Source organism: Festucalex cinctus, chromosome 3 (assembly GCF_051991245.1).
Source record: "Festucalex cinctus isolate MCC-2025b chromosome 3, RoL_Fcin_1.0, whole genome shotgun sequence".
Lineage (NCBI taxonomy): Eukaryota > Metazoa > Chordata > Actinopteri > Syngnathiformes > Syngnathidae > Festucalex > Festucalex cinctus.
This window is the reverse complement of record NC_135413.1, coordinates 30,150,771-30,171,828: the sequence shown is the minus strand read 5'-3', so window position 1 is coordinate 30,171,828 and position 21,058 is coordinate 30,150,771. Positions and strand designations below refer to the sequence as shown.

General features: G+C 40.3%; 1 protein-coding gene across 2 annotated transcripts in view; it reads left to right on the top strand.

Moving 5' to 3' along the window:
- peak1 (pseudopodium-enriched atypical kinase 1) overlaps positions 1–21,058 on the top strand; it is a 66,986-nt gene that overhangs the window by 2,802 nt on the left and 43,126 nt on the right. Inside the window, exon 1 of one of the 2 annotated variants that reach the window (XM_077517509.1) lies at positions 14,715–14,766. The exons of the other annotated variant lie outside the window; for it this stretch is intronic. The gene's annotated coding sequence lies outside the window, so the exon portion shown is untranslated. Of the gene's footprint in view, positions 1–14,714; positions 14,767–21,058 lie in introns of those variants that run through there. 2 annotated transcript variants of the gene reach the window in all.

Genomic DNA, 21,058 nt, shown 5'->3' with positions numbered 1-21,058 from the left:
CATAGTTTACTAATCTGTACCCATAGTTTACTAATCTGTACCCACAGTTTACTAATCTGTACCCACAGTTTAGTAAACTGTACCCACAGTTTAGTAAAACAATCTGTACCCACAGTTTACTAATCTGTACCTATAGTTTACAAATCTGTACCCACAGTTTACTAATCTGTACCCACAGTTTACTAATCTGTACCCACAGTTTAGTAAACTGTACCCACAGTTTAGTAAAACAATCTGTACCCACAGTTTACTAATCTGTACCTATAGTTTACAAATCTGTACCCACAGTTTACTAATCTGTACCCACAGTTTACTAATCTGTACCCACAGTTTACTAATCTGTACCCACAGTTTACTAATCTGTACCCACAGTTTAGTAAAACAATCTGTACCCACAGTTTACTAATCTGTACCCACAGTTTAGTAAACTGTACCCACAGTTTAGTAAAACAATCTGTACCCACAGTTTACTAATCTGTACCCACAGTTTACTAATCTGTACCCACAGTTTAGTAAACTGTACCCACAGTTTAGTAAAACAATCTGTACCCACAGTTTACTAATCTGTACCCAGAGTTTACTTATCTGTACCCACTAACACTGTTGTCAGGCAACCACTCGAACGTTGCGTGCGCATGCGTATTACATAACGCCACGGAAGTGCTAAACCCTGGGTACGGTTTACTAAACCGTGGGTACAGATTAGTAAACTGTGAGTACAGATTAGTAAACTGTGGGTACAGATTGCTAAACTGTGGGTACAGATTGCTAAACTGTGGGTACAGATTAGTAAACTGTGGGTACAGATTGCTAAACTGTGGGTACAGATTGCTAAACTGTGGGTACAGATTAGCAAAAAAAAAAAATAAATTTAGACCCTGACACCAGAGGGGCTCCGTAATGAGCGTGAGCAAAAAGGGCGACAGGGAAAGAAGATTTTTTATTTTTTTTAATCCTCAAAAGCTCTTCCGGCGTGATGCTACCTAGCCTGATGCTAGCCAACTCACACACACACACATATATATATATATATATATATATATATATATATATATATATATATATATATATATATATATATATATATATATATATATATATATATATATATATATATATATATATATATATATATCAGGGTCAGACTCTCAGGTGGATGCGGAGGCTGATACAGCACGGACGTAATAAATAAACTGGGCTGCTCATGCTGTAGCGAAAAGTGAAGCCGGCAGCGGCCATCTTGCGTTGCCACACTTACAGTAAGTTGACTTTTCAGCAGCATACTTTCCACGTTTATTTTCTTCCTCTACAGCAAAAATACCACTGTGTGACGTCGGGTTGTACCAATAAGTATAAAATAAGTGTGGGAGATGCTTTAAATGCAGATTTAATCAGTAACAATGTGAATATAAATTTTCTCTCATAAGGTACTGAGTGCTACTCAGATTGGTCTGCATCATCAGAACCATCAGCAATGAAATGAAAGCAAAGCGCACAAGAAAAATCAATTCTTGTGAAATGTAAACCTAACTTAATAATAGATAATACTCTGAATGGTTGACGCAAACAATTAAGTTCGTTCTTTGCTAGGGTCTCATTATCCCATACAGGGATTTATTGTAGTACAATTACTACATTATTAATTTTGCACTGCAACTGCGGTTTTCAAATTCCAGAGACGTGAAGATACCGTGTGCCCTGTGTGACTTTATGATGAATATTTTGTGGTTGCTCTAATAAGTTGCACGGGGTCGGGTTTGTGGTTGGTCTAATAAGTTGTGCACACTCATTCTCACTTACAGTATGGACTGAATAAGCTATAAATGAGTGGAAAAAAAAAATTGTAGGTGGAATCCTTTTTAGAGGCTCAACATACAAAATGACACCAGCAAAAAAATTGGTGTCATAAACGGTCAGCATTTGCTCAGTTGACCGAGTGTTTTTGTGCAAGCTGCCCGTGAAAGAATCCTTTTGAGGCAAGTGTCATATGTCAACACAGGCCTTGACCTCTCACCCCGAGCCTGAGCAGGACTTAAGTCTGGTAAAACAGGTGTAACCCTTCACTCGTGTCACTATTTTGTCTTAACAGAGCTACAATACCATCAACAACAACAAAAAATGGACAATGTCGAGCCCAGAAGAAATTTCTCTATGGGGTAAAGTCATTTTCACAAATTAGCCACTTGGAAGTCAACCAGCATGACAGAAAACATTAATTTTCACTCCGGAGGTTTCTCCGTAATTGCATTTTTCTTTTTGAGGAGACGCTTAACTGTCGCTTTGTGCATAGACCCCATCGCAGTGCAGCCAGATTCGTATTTTAGTCTCTGATATTCTTGCTCAGATGTGGAGCGGTAAACAGTTCGTATTTATCCAAATATGGCCCTCACACTCTTGTCCCTGTTTACATAAATAAAAGATTAGAGCCGCTTAGAAAACTCATTTGCCCAAAAATTGCTCATAAATCATGTTTGTTGAAAATTGTTTACAAGGTTTGTAGTTTGACTTAAACCTCCCAAGCTCAAGCGATGTGTCAGCGTGACCTCGGTGTTACGTTGTTTTGATTTTTTTTTTTTTTACACTAAATATTCTGACTTCTTAGGCCTGCTGCATATTCGGGAAAGCATGTTTTGAGGCACCACATGGCATTTTTGTTGAACCGCAAACATCATGGCGTGATTGTCCAGGAAGAAATAGGATTTCCCTGGCCGCCATAGCTATTTTATAATAATACAATAAGAGGAAACGGGTGAGAAGAAAGCAACGCGTGTGGATATTTTAGAGGCTGATGACAATGATTTGCCCCAGTTATTGACTGCAGATGTGTATCATAAGGTGGAAATCCCATCAGTCCAAATATGGACAATTTATTCTTACATAAATTAATACTATAGGTCTTTCCACATTTTTTTCTGTTATTTTTACACTAGATTTAAAAAATTAAATAGCTGAAAAAAGCTTGAGAACAATCTATTAACTCATTCACTCCCAGCCATTTTTACTGAAGCACACCCTTTCGCTCCCAGCTGTTTTGCTGGATTTGCCCACAGAATATTGTGTTCTATTGCTATGAAAATATGGAACCTACCAAAAGAAAGATTATTATAGTCCCCCTTTTCACCAGGAAGAAAACATATTTCTATCTGTTTCCGTTTTGCAGCAATTATCATTAGAATATAGCTAAGTGTCATCATTAGTCACAAATCTGCTTAGAATTGTGAGGAAATCAGCTTGATTTGATCTCTTATACTCTGCTGCCACCTGCTGGCCGTGTTTGTCATGAATACCATTTTTTTTTTTTGCCCGCACTCTGCAGTTGAGAGGCTGCATCAAAGCCTTCTGTATGCTCTAGTATAAAAAAAAGCATTAAAATAAAACAAAAACGTATAAATACGTCTTTGGGACACTTAAAACATTTAAAATATAACGTGTTTATACGTTTTTGGGAGCAAATGAGTTGACTATAAGACAATGCAGCTGTCTGATAAGTGTTATATAATTCCACCATTTATTTTTCCAGTGGGAGCCATGCGGCATTATGTCGCCTCAATATCAAAAGTCTCTGTTTTTTTTTGTTTTTTTGTTTTTTAAAAAAAAATATTAAAATGAACAGTTAGGTTGAGTAAGTCTGTTTCTTCAAAAAATCTGACGTGTAATGCTTCATTTGATTGCAGATTAATATCCATCAGTTACAACTATGTAATCCAATAATGTTCAGGGCTCTGGTGTGTTGACATTAGTGCGCAATATAAATATAAGCATAAGGATTATGTATAGGGATAAGCGCAGCAGAAGATTGTTGGGATGGTGTAGCTTGGCGCGACTATTTTTGTTGCGGAAAGATCACGTGATACAATGTCGTCGTTGTTGTTGTTGTTGTTGTTGTTGTTTTGGATTAGCTGTTGTCATCCGGGACATTGTGTTGCTGCCCCTCCATGAAAACTAGACTGGAATCCAATGTAGAATCCATGCGAGTTTTGTTTTGACTATCCATCCAGTCTCAACATCATTTTCGTTGGCAGGCAGCAGAGTACTCTTCGCTGCTTTCAGACAAATAACCTTGCACCGACTTGTTGCCCAGATGGTGAAGCCGTTTTCTATTCCAAATATAAAGCCAGTGGATCAGTAGTTGTGTAGCATGTTGGTGGAAAAGCATCTTTAATGAGCTAGAAACTCAGCTTTATCCGATGAATTGAAGTCAAACTAGCGTCTTGAGAGTGATGCAACCGAATCAGATGGGGATTTGGACTTTTCAAAGGCTCGCTCTCAGACGTGTCATGCAGGGGTTTATGCATCCCTCAGAAGCGTCATGGCAGTTTAGGGTAACGTTACTCTCTGAGAGAAATACGGTTGACGGACTGGATCAGAGTGGCACTTCAATTTCATCAAACCCGACGAGCGCCGTCGGTGCATTTTGATCCGAGACGAGGAGACGCCTCCTCATCGGCGCTGTTTTGTTTGTCACAAGCGCGTAGTAGACTTTCAGAGAAGTGCGTCATTATGCGTGACAAATGTGTTTGTTTTTTTTGTTTTTTGTTTTTTTTGCCATTGCATACTCGATTTGTGAAATTGATTTTAGTCGCTGTGGTCTTCAATTTCGGAATGTCTCGCAATGTTTTCTGAGTTTGTAAACAGCAACACTCATCTGAATCGAAGGGCTTCATTGAGTACATCAAACTGAGGTTATTCTGAAAATTAAAAGACCACTGGGTGAATTCTTTTTAGTCTTTTAATGCGAACCAACAAAGATGCTTCAGTTGTGGGATTAATTCATCATTAATAATTTTTGTTTTTTAAGTGTTTTTAATGTGAAGGGGGAGCGTTTGGTGAGCGTTATGAACTTCCGGAATATCTGGCGAAGTTAGCATAGCGTAGCATAGCATAGCATAGCATAGCATAGCATTTGTGTGCATGTGGCTCACTTGCCTAATGTCATTTTACACAATTCATTATTATGTGGGTCCCAAAAATATTACGAATCCATTATTTTATTGGGACTTAGCGGTTTTTTGTCTCTGATCAATATAAGAAAAACTAAACTGACTAAAAACGAAAACAATCCGACGAAAGTTATTCATTTTACTTTCTGTTTAACTCGTAGCTCTTTCATTTTTTAAATGATTTCGACCAAAGCAAAAGCACAAAACTGAACTTTGCTCTCACGATTCTCCACAATCAAGTGATTATAGCCTTTGCACCCACAGTAAATGAAAATTGGGTATTTCCTCCCCTGTTATCTAACATTATATTCTAATCTATTGTTTACAACGCTGTCGTCTTGTTCCAGTTTTTCTTTCTTTAGTCGACAGTGCTGTCTGTGTTGCCGTGTCGCGAGGGCAATTAGCTCCGATGAGGCTAATGATTTGACTTTGGCGAAAAAGCTGTTCTCCTTTTGGAGCTTGAATGGCATCGGTCGGATAAAGTGTGCCCGGCGTCATCGTTGTCCTTTGGGGATCTGTCAAACAAAAGTGGATCCTCTGCCAGAGGTGACGCTAAGGCCTTTTGGATAACTGGGATCGCGGATGACTTTTCGGACCGCTCACCTGTCTCCCCCTCCCCCCCCGCAATGCTTGTAAAAACGTAATGTAATGTTGTGTTAACGCCACATCGGGAGCGAGGTGATGGATGAGGCTCGCGGTAGACATTTACGTCGACTCTTTTGGCAGTCACGACAAAGTCGAAACGATGATAAAATGGCAGTAAGCAGATTGAACGAGCGGCCATTTCGGAGGGTTTTTTTTAATGACCAAATGGCAAAGCCCCCCCCCCCGCAGCAGGGGACCAAGTTATCACCAATAAATTGGCGCCTGCTTGAATAGTTCTGTTGGGCTCGGTTTGTGCCAATGAGTGCATTCTTTTGATGTTGCCACTTTGATTATAATGCTAACAAGATACTTCATGTGGCGGTTTCTTCAATTTGTTTACTTTGAAACGCTAACAGACAGCTTTGAATGAGGGCGTTGTTCTACATGAATTGTTGGGCAAAATGTGCCTTTAAAATAAAAAATAAAAAAAAATAAAAAAATAAAAAATCAATTTGGACTGCTTTTATGACAGTTGAATTGATTAAAAGGATACTTCACTTATTTAGCCCATTATAGCCAAAAAAAAGTTAACTCATTTGCTCCTAATAACGTCTAAATACGTTTTTTTTTAATGTTGTAAGTGGCCCAAAGACATATTTATACGTTTTAGTTTTTGTTTTGTTTTTATGCTAGAGCATACAGAAGGCTTTGATGCAGCCTCTCAACTGCAAAGAACAATTGCAGAAATGGTAGTTGGTACACAAACGGCCAGCAGGTGGCAGCAGAGCAAAGGAGATCAACCAGGGCCATGTAGAAAAAAAGCTAAATTACTTACGATTTTGAATAGATTTGTGAAAACTGATGAAACTTAGCTCTCTTCTAATCCTAATTGCTGCAAAACAGAAACAGATAGAAACATACTTTGTTTTCCCTGATGAAAGAAGAGACTTTAATCTTTCTTTTGGTAGGTTCCATGCTTTTATAGCAATAGAACACAATATTCTGTGGGCCTTGCAAAATCAGTCAAAATCCAGTAAAACAGCCGGGAGCGAACGGGATTGCGAAATGTGAAAATGGCTGGGAGTGAATGAGTTAATATTTTGTCTATAATTAATTTGATACTTTCATTATTTTTCACATACAATTAGTACCTTTAAAAACACATTTTGCAACCTGCTGTCGACTGAAAATGACATCACAAGGGCGCAGGTAACCAATCACAGCTCACCTGTTTTCTCGGTTTGGTCATGTGACATTCACAAGCTGAGCTGTGATTGGTTACCTGAGCCCTTGTGTCGTCATTTTCAGTGGCCAGCAAGTTGCAAAATGTGGGGGTTGAAAATTGTGAGGGTGGAGTTTGCGCTAAGCTAGTGACGTGTAAAACCGACCTGCTGAAACAGCCCATTTGAAAGTGATGTTTGAGCTAATGTGATTCAAATGCCCGTAGGAAAGGGAAACATGGGTTGTTTATTTTATTTCACAACTTTGGGGACTTAGTCAGGCTATGGTAAGGCATATATATGTACCCCCCCCCCCCCCCAAAAAAAAAAAAAAAGTGAACATTTCATATGAGGGCACCTTTTAAAAAATAAAAATAAAAAAATAAAAAATGGGCTTAAACTCTGCATTGTACTTCTCCTTAAGAATTTCTTGTTTGGTTTTGTTGAAAAAGGCAGTGGATAAACCGCATGCTTCTTCATTTGCATTTTGATGGAATACAGAGGCGGAAGATTTGAGATATCGACAGCGACTGAGGCGCTTCTCTGCAAATCTGCGCATATCGTGTTGTTTTGTTTCTCCCGCCGCTTGCAAACGCACAAAGTCTTCTCCCCGTCTTCTTAACGCTAAACTAGGTCACGATGACTCGCTTGTTGGCGTCGAAAAATGTGAAATCAGAAAAGCTCTGCGGCGCTCATTCGTCAGTTAAGACCCTTTTGTCTTTTTTTTTTTTTGATGGGGATTTTTAATCTTCTCCTAATTCTCTCGTGAACAGGTCTGCCTGCCAAACAATGCGTGAACTGCTGAAGCTAACTAAATAGAAGACCGTTGCCCAATGCCGTTATTATTTTCAGGTCAAATTTTACGGATCAACAAGAAAAAATGTCATCACACGCAAACTCAGCATTTGTGATATGAATTTTCCTTTATTTAACCAGGTAAGAAACTCTTTGGAATTGACAATCTCTTTTCCAAGAGTGACCTGTTTATTCTGTCGTCCACTGGCATAGCGATGAAGACGGTGTATAATTTAAAAGATTTGGAAATCATTTGGATAAGGATAATGCAGCGGTTCGAAACCACGGGAATTGTATAATCAGGAGATTATATAGTATTTGGTAATCATTAGTGGCTCATGTAAGCAAAAAATCACATTAATGTTGCAGTGGATGTACAAAGTAAAGCTGGATTGGTGTGCAACGTTGGCACCAGGTCACTTGTATTCATCGGTATTAATTTTGTGACCTTTTATCTTAAATATCTATCTAAATTCCTCTTAAGCCTAACATTTGCATGTTAACCAAAATATAAATACTTTATGCACACATATTACGAGTGATGTATTGCAAAAGCATTTCTCACCCGATTACGGTTTTATTAGCCAGTGGTTGGTGTTTATTTCGTACTTTGTATTTGTATAGTCATTTTTAAAAAAGGGGGATTGATATTATATGTATTAGGGGTGTTAAAAAAAAATCGATTCGGCGATATATCGCGATACTACATCGCGCGATTCTCGAATCGATTCAATAATAGGCAAAATCGTTTTTTTTTTTTTTTTTTTTTTTTTTTTTTTTTTTTTTTTTTTTTTAGGATTCACACCTTAAGCATGGAAGAATGTTATATGAACGGAACATTAAGCCTTAATATTTTTATTTTAATGCTGTTTAAACATGAAACAGATTACAACCTCTATAAGACTGAAATTTCAGATAAATAAATAATACATTTTCATATAAATCTTACACTCTACAAGCTTACTGATTAGTATTTTCTAAATTTGAATGAAAAAAAATCGCAACAATCGACTTATAAATTCGTATCGGGATTAATCGGTATCGAATCGAATCGTGACCTGTGAATCGTGATACGAATCGAATCGTCAGGTACGAGGCAATTCACACCCCTAATATGTATTATGTTACCGGTTCGGTCATTGTTTTCCAAAGTAAAAACGGATGTTTGCAAAAGTCTTATATTGATGAAACACATAGATAAGACAAGATAATCAGTCTTATGTCATGAAGGACTACAGAAATCAACCAACAGTTATTGTTTATATGCTGAAATTGTCATGTCTGGGCTCACGCCAGGTTTAAGTTTGAGTTCATGACCGTGAGGTCATGTGTCTGTTATGTACTGATGTAATAAGTGTCTGTTTTGAATTGATGAAATAGTCGCGTCGGGGTGCAAGAGCTCGGCGAGATGAGGCGGGGCAAGACCATTTAGAGATTTGAAAACAAATAGAAGAATCTTAAAGTGGACTCTAAATTTCACGGGCAGCCAGTGAAGAGAGGCCAGGATACGGGTTATGTGCTCCCTCTTACGGGCACCAGTTAGGAGACGTGCAGCAGCGTTTTGGACAAGATGGAGACGCTTGAGGAAGAACTGGCTGACTCCAAAGTAAAGTGCGTTACAGTAATCCAGCTGAGATGTAACAGAATCATGGTTTGCCGTGTCCAAGTGGACACTGACAATATGTCATTCTGCATTCTGTGTTTAAAACACGACACAGTATTCACAATGAAAAAGGATCTTTAGCATTCGCATACTTACCAGCTTGTAAACAAACAACCGCCATCTTGACACTGCAAGCGGCCGTCGCGCCAAACAGTCTCGCCGCTGATGCTCACCCCAGTTTCAGGTCCCCAGCTACGCGAGGGCCCCTCCCAGCATTACGTGTTTAGCTCATACGACCTGCTTTTAGCCTCACAACAACACAATCCGTCCACGGGTTGAGCTCATTAACAGGTTTAAGTGCACGTGCAACAGCAACGCCTCTTCAGCCGTGTAAATGCATGGTGATGGATGCACGGCACGATCGGGATCACATGAAGATCCCAAATGAGCAGAAAACAGGACTTGGCACACACTGTGGCCCACGGCGCAGCTATATCAGGCTGACGGGGACGATGGTCCATTGTGCGATACTGAGACGACGAGTATGACGCGTCTGTCTGAGAATGGTGTTAAGTGTCACGTTGGACTTTGCACATGAATAAATGTCGGACTTTATTTAGAATCGGGCTTTGCAGATTTGGTGAATCGGCTGCCGCCGCTTGCAGCCTGCTGCTTGCTGCTGCTGTTGTTGTTGTGGTAGTGGTGGCAGGCAGGTTGGGTGTCCTGCCCAGAGATTGGCATGCAGCCACTGGCCGCTGAGAGGAGGGTGAGATGGTGGGGAGGAGTCAGCAGCGCGGGGGATCCGGAGGACTGACTGACTGACTGACTGACTGACAGGAACAGTGGGAATGCAACAACAAATCGACATGCACTATGCTTACAAACGAGTCCACAGCACAACAAATTGCTGTATCGGTATCACTGAAGCTGGTTTATAGATTGTTTTTTTTATTTTATTTTAGGGGGGTTACCTGCTGAAAAACCTGGTCTGGTCTAATGCAATCTTGATGACAAGCAGCGATTGTGAACTGAGGAGAGCAGCTGTTGGTCAAACTTTTTGAAACCCAGAGCTACTTCTTTGGTACCGATTGATGCTCCCAGTTATATACACACTTGAGAAATGACAGTTTTCTCATATCATCTTCAATTATATTATGATAAATACTCGGGGTGTGAATTGCCTAGTACCTGACGATTCGATTTGTATCACGATTCATAGGTCACGATTCGATTCGATACCGATTAATCCCGATACGAATTTATAAGTCCATTGCTGCAGTTTTTTTTTATTTAAATTTAGAAAATACTAATCAGTAAACTTGTACAGTGTAAGATTTGTATGAAAATGTATTTATTTATCTGAAACTTCAGTCTTATACAGGTTGTAATCTGTTTCATGTTTAAACAGCATTAAAATAAAATATTAAGGCTAGTGTTCCATTAATATAACATTTTTCCATGCTTAAGGTGTGAGCCCCAAGACATTTTGGTAAATATTTTTCCATCAAAAATGGATATTTAAAAATCGATTCAGCCGCCGATTGTATCGATTCAAGAATTGCGCGATGTAATATCGCGATATATTGCCGAATCGATTTTTTTTTAACACCCCTAATAAATACAGTGTTGTTTTGAGATAATAGGTGAATTTGTTCCGTGACCAATACCAAATCATCATTCTCAATTGAAATGAACGGAAATGCGATGAATCCGTTCCAAAATTGCAAAGAGTATTCTTCGTTCTTACCCATGGTAGAATAGCCATGGTAGAAGTCCCAGAAATAATGTCCAAAAAGCACATTGATGTGACAATAGGCAAGCGTGGCTATTGTTTACAAAACAGGACTCGCCCTACCGTGGTTAACCCGAGAGCTGTAATATAACGTGTGCCCTTTCAAATGTTTCGAGGCTTCCCCAGGGTGCCTGTGCTTGATCCACAGAGATTTTCTGGAGGCCACACTATAGAGTTACATCCCTCCGCGGTCCATCTGCAGGCCCATCTTAACGATCAGTCTGTGCAACTTGCGTCGTACCAGCATGAGTTTCTCGCAATGGTTTGGTCTGTAATTTGTGCCAGCCGGAATCCCGCTGAGCACACCCGCGAGTAAACGCCCTCGCCACAACAATGAGGAGACGTCCATCTTAGCAAGCCGGCTCATTGGGAAGAGATTGGAACCTTCCTGCAGGAATTTGCGTGGGAACGTCAAGCGATGAAGTTACTGAGCAATAAACTGACCCGAAAACTATGGAGCTTTATTTCCATCATCATCGACGGTTTCTGTCTTGCTCCGTCTACATGCAGGCATAGCGAAGTACCTGACAAAGTGTTAACTGAAAAGCAAGACATTTGTTTAGGATATTTTGGGACGTTTGACAGTAGACATTACAAAAAAACGGAACTATACTGAATTGAATTAAGTTGCAGGTCTGTATAAACAAGACAAACGTAGAAAAGATTGACCTGGGAATTTTCTTAACAGAGGTAGGACATCGCTTTGTGTCTCTCAGCATTCACAGAGATATTAAGTAACTTGTTTCCCGGGGACGCCTAAACTTTTTTTCCTATGCTGTTGCAGAAGCACATTTAAATATAGCATCTGATGCCGTGTAAATGTGATCCCAGTCATCAGCTCTCAGAACAGCCCAGATGCTTTTTTTTTTTTTTTTTTTTTTTTTTTTCCCCGCCCTAGCTTGGAGACACATAATGACATCATGTAAAATGGACGCAGCCTTGTACTCGTCTTTGCACTTGTCCAGCTATTTCACATGCATAATTATTCTTCGATTCGTCTTTTGTCCACCTTTTTGAAGGCTGTATTTTCCTCAAGGTGCTTCAGCGAGGCTGTTTACAATGACGGCAGAATGGCTGGCGAGCCTTCCTTGAGTCAATTCTGTATGTACGCCGCAATATTGTGCAAATGTTTTCTTTTCTAGCCAGTGTTGAATGTAATGTCTTGGGTCTAAAAATATGCAGTTTTCTTTTTACCCATTAGTATCCCTGAACGCCTAAATATAACCATCAAAGACGAATGGTGCTCTCAGAATACATTGTCTTATCTTTTTAGAGCGACACACTTGATTTGAACTTGAATGTGTTTTTTTCATCACACTTTAGCTGCACCGTTTTTTTTTTTTTTCTTTTATTGTAAAATAGCAAACCTTGCAGCTTCTTGTTTCAGGAACTTGTGTTGTTGTCTTGCCCAACTGGGTCTTGGCCGACAAGTCACGCTCCGTGGACCATCGCAAACAGTCTTGATACTCCTCCTGTGGCCTCTCAGGTCCATTTAGCGCACACAGCAAATGTGGGCAAATTGCTAAGAGCAGGAAACATATAGAGCTCATTTCCTCTCCAGATTTAGCAGGCTTGCTAATTTCCCGCAATACGCCGACCCAACGGCGTTCGGTTTGTTGCTTCACACCGTTAACATATTTAAGATGCTTTTTTCTGAACACACCTCGCAGCCCGAGATCCGTATCAACAGATAATTGGGTTTCAACTTGCTTTGGTCGGAAGGAGGGTCAGATAATCCAGATGATCTTTGTGTGCATCTCGCTTAGCAACACACAAAAATGGCCACTTGTACACCTGCTTATCCCCTCCCCTGTCGTCTGCCAATGTTGTTGGTATTATGGTAAAGCAAAAGACATGTTGTACCTTCTTCAAACAAAACCAAAAAAAAAAAAAATAGAAAAGGTTTTCAGTATAAACAAACTGTCCACCTCTTAACACTGGGCTCTTAACCGTTCCGAGCCAAAAGCTGCACACAACACCAACAATTCCTTATATAGCTTGCTTGCTTGCCTGCGCTCACGAGAGCAAAACCAGATTGCCCGAAGGGATGAGGTTAAGCCTGGGGAGTAGTCGCACTTATTTACTTAACGATTTAAACTCATGGATAAAAATGGGGATTGTTTGGAATCATGTTTTGTCGTCATTGACTCTGTTGTGTAAATACCTGCCATGGAGGTGTTTTTTTTTTTTTTTTTTTTTTTTTTTTTTTTTTTTTTTTTAACGGTAAGGTATAGAGTAAAGAATAATCAAATTCAGGCCCATCCCCAAATGTTTACAGCAGGGGTGTCAAACTCATGTTAGCTCACGGGCCGCATGGAGGAAAATATATTATCAAGTGGGCCGCATCGGTAAAATAACGGTATATAACTTGAAAACAATTGCCGTCATTTATACGCAGACCAGCTCCAAATTAGGGAGCTCAACTGTCATCATATCGTTCCGAAAAATAACATGAATGCAAATGGGACGCGGCAACATTCTGCCGGTATACGTTAAATCGACCCGTTTGGCATATATATCGTTCCCAGAATGCATTGCATGGTGCAGTTAATGACGTTATGAGGACATTAATCTTTGTCATATAAATTTTCGTTACCTGTAATTGAATTTGTGTCCTATTTAACACGTTTATGTCGGTGTATGATTACAAAAAAATAATAATAATAATGAAACAAACCGTAGTTTAAGTTGTGTGTAAAATGACGTCCAGGATGACGATTTCCCGTACAAGTTGCATTGCTAATTTGAGCACTGCTTGTGAAATTACAAATGTATATGTTTTGATTGTGGCCGGCTGATTAATTAGTCCGACATTACCAATTATTATTATTTTTTTTTTAATTTATTTTTTATTTTTTTTAAACTCTACAAAATCATCTTGCGAACCGGATTAAACCCATTTGCGGGCCTGAATTTGGCCCGCGGGTCGTATGTTTGACACCCCAGGTTTCGAGCATCTCCTCATAAAGTGATTATTGTTAATATTCATATATTTTTTTTTTTTTAATGTCAATAATTCTGTTGGTAGAGGGAAAATTGATGGTCAATGCGTCTTGAAGCAGTTGAGGCAAAATGCAGTGCACTCCTTGGCTGCAATTGGTAGAACCCATGCGATTCTGTCTCGACGAGTTAATAAGCACAACAGCTATGAGAATCTAGCTTCATCCATGCAATGGCACAGCTCCTCCTGGCAGCTTTTATTCTGTCAATACAACACTGACGTAGAAACTGGAGTTGAGATTGGTCATCTGGACTACAACCGTTTACTTCCACTGACGAACATATTCGGCAATTTTTCGACAAGTAGGCATGGAAAGGGGATCTCAGCTAGTTTGTCTCTAAATTCAAGCTTCTTCATAATGATGAATTAGATGGAAGAGTTGCCATACTTTGGTTGAGCTTAGCACAGCTTTGAGTTGAAAATTTAAATCCTGGGGGTTTGGGTCTTACAGGTACGTCTGAAAATAAATTGAAAAATTTGCCATGTAAAGCATTTTCTCAGTCTTGTTTTTGATATTTTATACTTTAAAGTGTCACAAAAACAAAATATATTAGCATAAATGTCCTTTATCTGTTTCTTTTCACAAAAGCTTGTTTTCTCCAGTTTGTGTTCAGAAACTGTAGTTTTTGGTGAAACCATCCCATGCTTACAAACGAACGGGAAAAGATTTTCTTGATTTTTTTTTTTACGAGCCTGTGTTGAAAGTGGCTGGCGTGGAAAATTTTATTTTAATTTGCACCTTTTGTGTGTGTTTTTTTTTTTTTTTTTTTTTTGCGCAGAATTGGGTGCAGCCATTGTTTTGACCAGACTTTTTTTGCATCGCCTGACAGGTGAGTGCAGTAAACCTCTTACAAGCACCGTTGGAATGTTCAAATCTTCAAAGCAGGAAAAATCCACTGCGCTGTTTATTAATGTAGCAATGTCATTGGAAAAGATTGCCGTCCCCATCACCGATTCAACGGCTATTTTGTTATTTTGTCACCCTGTCACTCGGAAACGCTTTCAACCTTTGAGACACTGTGAATGTATTTCAAACTTGTAACTTACCTTCAAAGCTCAGCAGCTATTTTGGGACACAGTTTTTTTGGTTCTGTTTTTGTGATTATTAACACAGTCAGCTTGCTGACATTGCTCTCATAGCGATGTTATTTTATCCTTATGTCTCTTCTGCTGCCTTATAACGTATTTTAGTATGATACACATCTTATAGTTTACACAAATGCCTTGGCCACCATTTTGTGAAGTTAATATTCTGTATTAAGCCTTTATTAAACTATGCAGCCATTTCAGGTACTCTGCAATCTCTCCGCAGTTTGAAACCCTAATTAACACCATGGAAAAATTCCATATTTTCCCCCACATGACCCCGCCTGCCGGTGGTTGACGATGAAGAGGTTGAGAATGTTTCAAGGGTTTGTTTTTGACATCATTATCTCCTGAATGCTGATTCACTGATAGTGCATCCATTAGCGGGAATGGGCCCAACGACTCCCTTAAATGGGGGCATCAACTTTTTCTTTCTCTTGAATTACCCTGAGGAGCGTCATTAGTGAGTTTCAGTGCTTGTCTGGGAAAATAGTTCCCTTTACAAAAAAAACATCTCCAACAGATGTGGCCAGATCAAATTGGAAGGTCCACTGAAACAGACATGGTTTAGGGCAGAGGTGTCCAAACTACGGCCCGGGGGCCATTTGCGGCCCGCCGTACATTTTTCAGTGGCCCGCGGCATATGCTAAAAATGGCGTTTGACTCACTTAAAAATAAATGAACAAAAACAAAAATGTTTGGGGATGGTCAAAGTAAGAAGGGAGGCTGTCGAAAAACACAGGTGCCATTAAAGGTTATTTTAGTTAACTAAAACTAATGAAAAAACTAAAACTAAAATTCAAAAAACAGTATTGTTACCGAAATAAAATAAAAGTGAAAATGCTTTTTAAAAAATTAAAACTAACTGAAACTACATTTTATGTGTACAAAACTAACTAAAACTATAATTTTTCATTTTAGTCTTTGGAAATGAATTTAATGCATGAGCCTTTGGGGATGATTTTAAATGTGATTTTTAGTAGATTTATTTTGATATGAACCGGAATAATGACGATTGAAAGTATGTCACACAGAAATGACATCATCTAGCAGCAGCCAATAGAAAAGCACCAAAAGATGACGTCGCTCCCATTTTTTTCTTTTTTTAAATATTGCGCACAAGTAATACACATAAAAAAAAACTAATACTAATACTGAAACTAACAAATTAAAGCATTTTTTTAAAGACCTAAACTAATAAAAACTAGCAGAACCACGCTGAAAACTAATAAAAACTAACTAAAATGAAAGATTCCAAAACTATAAAAACCCTACTGCCATATTACAAATAAATTGGTTTATATACTGTAGCATTTTTCTAAATCTGCAAAAGCACAAATAAATGATTTGTACAATTTTCAGGACTGAACACAATTTCTCTTCATTATGTGGCCCTTGCGTCCTTCTGATTTTCTGCATGTGGCCCTCAAATGAACAAGTTTGGACACCCCTGTTTTAGATTCTATAGATCTGCATTCCACATGATGCATAATTCATTTTTCGAGCGCTCCTCCCGGCGTCAGTGATGGAGACTGGACCTCTAAAACAAATGCGGCGCAAACTCACAATCTACCCTCGAGCATCCATAAAAAGTCATCCCTACATTTAATACTTTTTTACAGAAAGATGAGAAAAAACGACTCAGTCCGCCCCGGGATGTGCGCGTAATGATTTGTTTAGGTGACTGTGGCTTTGTTGAAAGCTCTGCGCGCTGCCAAAGTCAGGCCGTATTGACCGGCGCTGCGGATCCATTAAGATTACACTCTGTTGACTCATCGTAGCTCTTTAAGTTACTCTCCGTATTGATTGATGCATTTCCCCGCTGTGATTGTCCTTGATAAATGCATTAGGACGTGTCCGGTGCTTTTTTGCCTCCGGTGTTGGTCTGCTGCAGTAAATGTTCGCCGGGTGGCCATGTTGTCCATCCCCATTAAAACGGCCTAATGTTGCCACTGCGAAGATCGCATCGAAGTGGACTGAATCAATTAAGCCGGAGAAAGGGTGTTACTTCGGGGAATTGTAGGGGGAATGTAGTTTAGGAAGAAAAAAAAAAGGTCTGCCCTTGAAGCCCCCCCCCCCCCAGAGGGAGACAAGGTCAAAGGAGATCAATTACCGAGTGGATGTCTGGAACATGTGTTCTCATCCGATTCCCCCTCTTAAACCATGACGATCCCCGCAAGGCTCTCCAACAAGATGGCTGCAAGAAACGGCAGCTGTTAAGTTTCCAAAAGACCACACTGAAAAAGAGTTCTTTGTCTGAAGAATCCATCAATCCATCCATCCATTTTCTTGACCGCTTATTCCCCACAAGGGTCGCGGGGGGTGCTGGCGCCTATCTCGGCTGGCTCTGGGCAGTAGGCGGGGGACACCCTGGACTGGTTGCCAGCCAATCGCAGGGCACACAGAGACGAACAAGCATCCACACTCACAAGCACACCTTAGGGACAATTCGGAGCGCCCAATGAACCTGCCATGCATGTCTTTGGAATGTGGGAGGAGACCGGAGTACCCGGAGAAGACCCACGCGGGCATAGGGAGAACATGCAAACTCCACCCAGGAAGGCCGGAGCCTGGACTCGAACCGGAGTCCTCAGAACTGGGAGGCGGACGTGCTAACCACTAGACCCACCGTGCCACCCTTGTCTGAAGAATCACTCTCAAAAGTTTAACATTCATCTGTTCGTCTCATTTAGCCACAAAGAGCGAAGTTTCCACTTTTCAAATGCAACAAATGGTGTTGACGTTCGAATTGTATCCTTAGCAAACTCCACGGGTCTTGTATTCATTCATCGTTCGTTCATCTGCAGTAAGATCCATCCATCCATCCATCCATTTTCTGAACCGCTTGCTCCTCACAAGGGTCGCGGGGGTGCTGGAGCCTATCCCAGCTGGCTATGGGCAGCAGGCGGGTACACCCTGAACCGGTTGCCAGACAATCGCAGGGCACACAGATGCGGACAACCACCCCCGCACACAAGCGGTGTGGAGCAGTGGTATGGTGATCGTCTTCCAACCCAGAGGTCGTGGGTTCGATCCCATGCCATTGTGACCATGTCGAAGTATCCTTGAGCATGATACCGGACCCCCAATTGCTCCTGATGCTGCGTCATCAGTAGGTGAATGGGTAGGCAAAAATGTAAAGCGCTTTGACGGCCTTGTAAGGTGGAAAAGCGCTATATAAATTACAAGCACACCTCGGGATAATTTGGAGTGGGAGGAGACCGGAGAAGCCGGCGAAGACCCACCGTTGCTAACCACGCAACCCACCGTCCTGCCCTCTGCAGTAAGATAAAACCGTATATTAACGTTATTAGTTGACTTTTCGCCATAACATCTGGCCAAGCACTGATCCCAACCCCTTTTCAAGTCAAGTTAGCTCACGTGTGAAATATTTGACTGACATTCCAGAGACATGCAAGTGCGTCGGTTCAAACACCTTTCAACCCTGTCCGGTCCAGACCTCTTTTCTCCGTCATATGTCAGGAATGTGACATTACTCGTGAGGTCATCAGTCCTCATGTCCTGCCATGTGTCCTCCAGTCTTAGGCCAAGGTTGCTGAGATAGCGATGGGCTTTAGCATGCCAGTTGATAGTTTCCACTTATCAGTGTAGAATGTGGAAACGCTGCTGAACTTCATTCAGGGATTTAGACAAAGTGTAGTCGTTTCTACGGTTTCTTTTCTGCATTACTTACCCCTGAAGGCCTTTTGAACAAAGCAATGTTCATTTTTTTTGGTCTGTGACCTTTTGGGAATATTTATAATAGATGGATGGATGTGCTCAAATAATTTGGGGTTGACTAAACCACTATTCATTGCATCGTTTAACCAGCTGTCCACTAGGTCATGATTGGACCGATATCCAAGCTAGTTTTGTGTGACTTACTTAATGGCCTGCATTATTCAGAATTCAACATGGTAAATAATTTACCAGCAATGTAACTCACCGCAAATGGAAACTGGAGACGAGATTTCTGATTAATAATTCATAAGTACCACAGGTCAGCTCAGCTCGAAATCCGTCAAAAGCTTTGCACAAATCCGACTTAATTTGCTTAATTCCACGGGACCAAAATGTCAGTCAATTTGCAGCTCAAATTTCCCCCCACGGGAGGGTGAAAAGGTGGCTTTTTCAATTCAGAGATTCTGTCAAATTTGCTGCATCGCAGCTTTGAAACAGAAGACTTTCTCATTTGTAACTCGGCAAAAGTGGCATATCGCTAGAGATGGGCAGGTGAAGCTTCATGAAACTTTTGTGCTGAAACAAATCCAGAGCTTTGGCTGCTTCAGTGAAAGAAATATAGCTGGAACCCAAAACTAACATGTCAAACAATAACGACCACAAAACCGTTTCGAACCGTCAGTATGGAAATCGGTCATGTGATATTAAAAGAACAATACAAGCTCTGAAGCATTTTTTTTTTTTTGAAGCAGTGATTGAGGAAGGCTGAAACAAACTCTGAGATTATGCTAATGCTAAGTTAACAAACTAATGTTAGCTTAGCATGCTAATGTTAAGTTAGCATGCTAATGCCAAGTCGGCATGCTACCGCTAATGTTAAGTCAGCATGCTACTGCTAGCTTAGCATGCTGATGCTAATGTTAATTTAGCACACTAATGCTAAGTTAGCATATGAATGCTAATGCTAGCTTAACATGCTAATGCTAAGTTAGCATGCTAATCCTAATGTTAAGTTATCATGCTATTACTAATGCTAAGTTAGCTTAGCATGCTAATGCTAGCTTGCTGACTGATTTAGAGGTAAATTACACCAACATTTGGCAAACTGTTCAGTGCATTCGGCTTTCCACCTTGCAAGAGTCAGCAGTCGCATCCAAAATTTCCGCGGAAATTTTTCTGGTTGTATTCTCTCTCTTAGCTCACATACCGTCATGTTCTCACTATCTGCTAAATTATTCCCGTTAATACAAATCCATGTTAGTGATTTTCTTTGTTCTATTTTTCATTGAGTGACAAGATGAAATCAGCACATGTTGCTATTCCAGAAGTCCCCCATTTGTTTGAATTCATATCCAGTTACTTCACATGTTGTCATGTTGTCGGTGTCATGGATTTATTGCCCACTGGTGTGTTTCAAATTGATGCGACCTTCCAGTCCGGCCTCCTATTGTTTGACTGTCTCGTCAACCTTGTTCTGTCCCGAGTCTTTTAAACAGGCCAACGTTTTCAGCTGTTCACTCTTTGACCCACCCGTGGTCTCCACTGTCAAGACGCGCTGCACACTTGGATATCATGTTTTGAAGTTTAGTTTAAGTGGCTCAACGGCATTGCGATAGATATCCAGCAGAATGTTTTTCTATGGCATGAAAATCGGCTCAAAGTTAGTTGAACAGGCAATTGTCCTGTCGTGTGTCGCCGTTGCGAGACATCGATTTGTTGTGACTCCACTTCTGCCGGACCTCGTTCATCCCACCCTCTTCTTCCATGTTTTTTCAGCTGTGTTTACATGCCAGCTCTGTGGAACTGAAGGGTGGGGTGAATACCTTCCTCCCGTCCAGACATTTGTCCTTTTTTGGTTCCATATTGTGTTTTCCATAGTACATGTTGGATTGGTGGTGTTGCATATTGTTCAGGTAGTAAAAACTTCCTGTTCCTTGTAACTTTGTTTGGGTGTCAATTAGGGACGGGCGAGTACCGATACCAGGTATCGGTATCGGGCCGATACCAGCCTTTTTTCAAGTACTCGAGTACTCGTGACGCAGACGAGTACAAGCGACCGATGGCAGAGGGGGAAGATGTTAAGTGAGTCCTCCTTGCCTGTAACTGGCGCTAGCTTGCAGCAGTTTTTCACCAAAACGTCACCGGTTTGGAAATACTTCAAAATTGTGAATCTTAAACTAAAAGAGCATTTATGTGTTTTATTTTGAGCGTTTAGACTATTGAAGAGTGACTGTGCTGTTTTTTTTGTTTTTTTTTGTCAAAATTAAAGGAAATATTATAATATAATATATAATTTGTTTAATGCATTTGCTCCCAATAACGTTTAAATACGTTTTTTTTAAATGTTGTAATTGT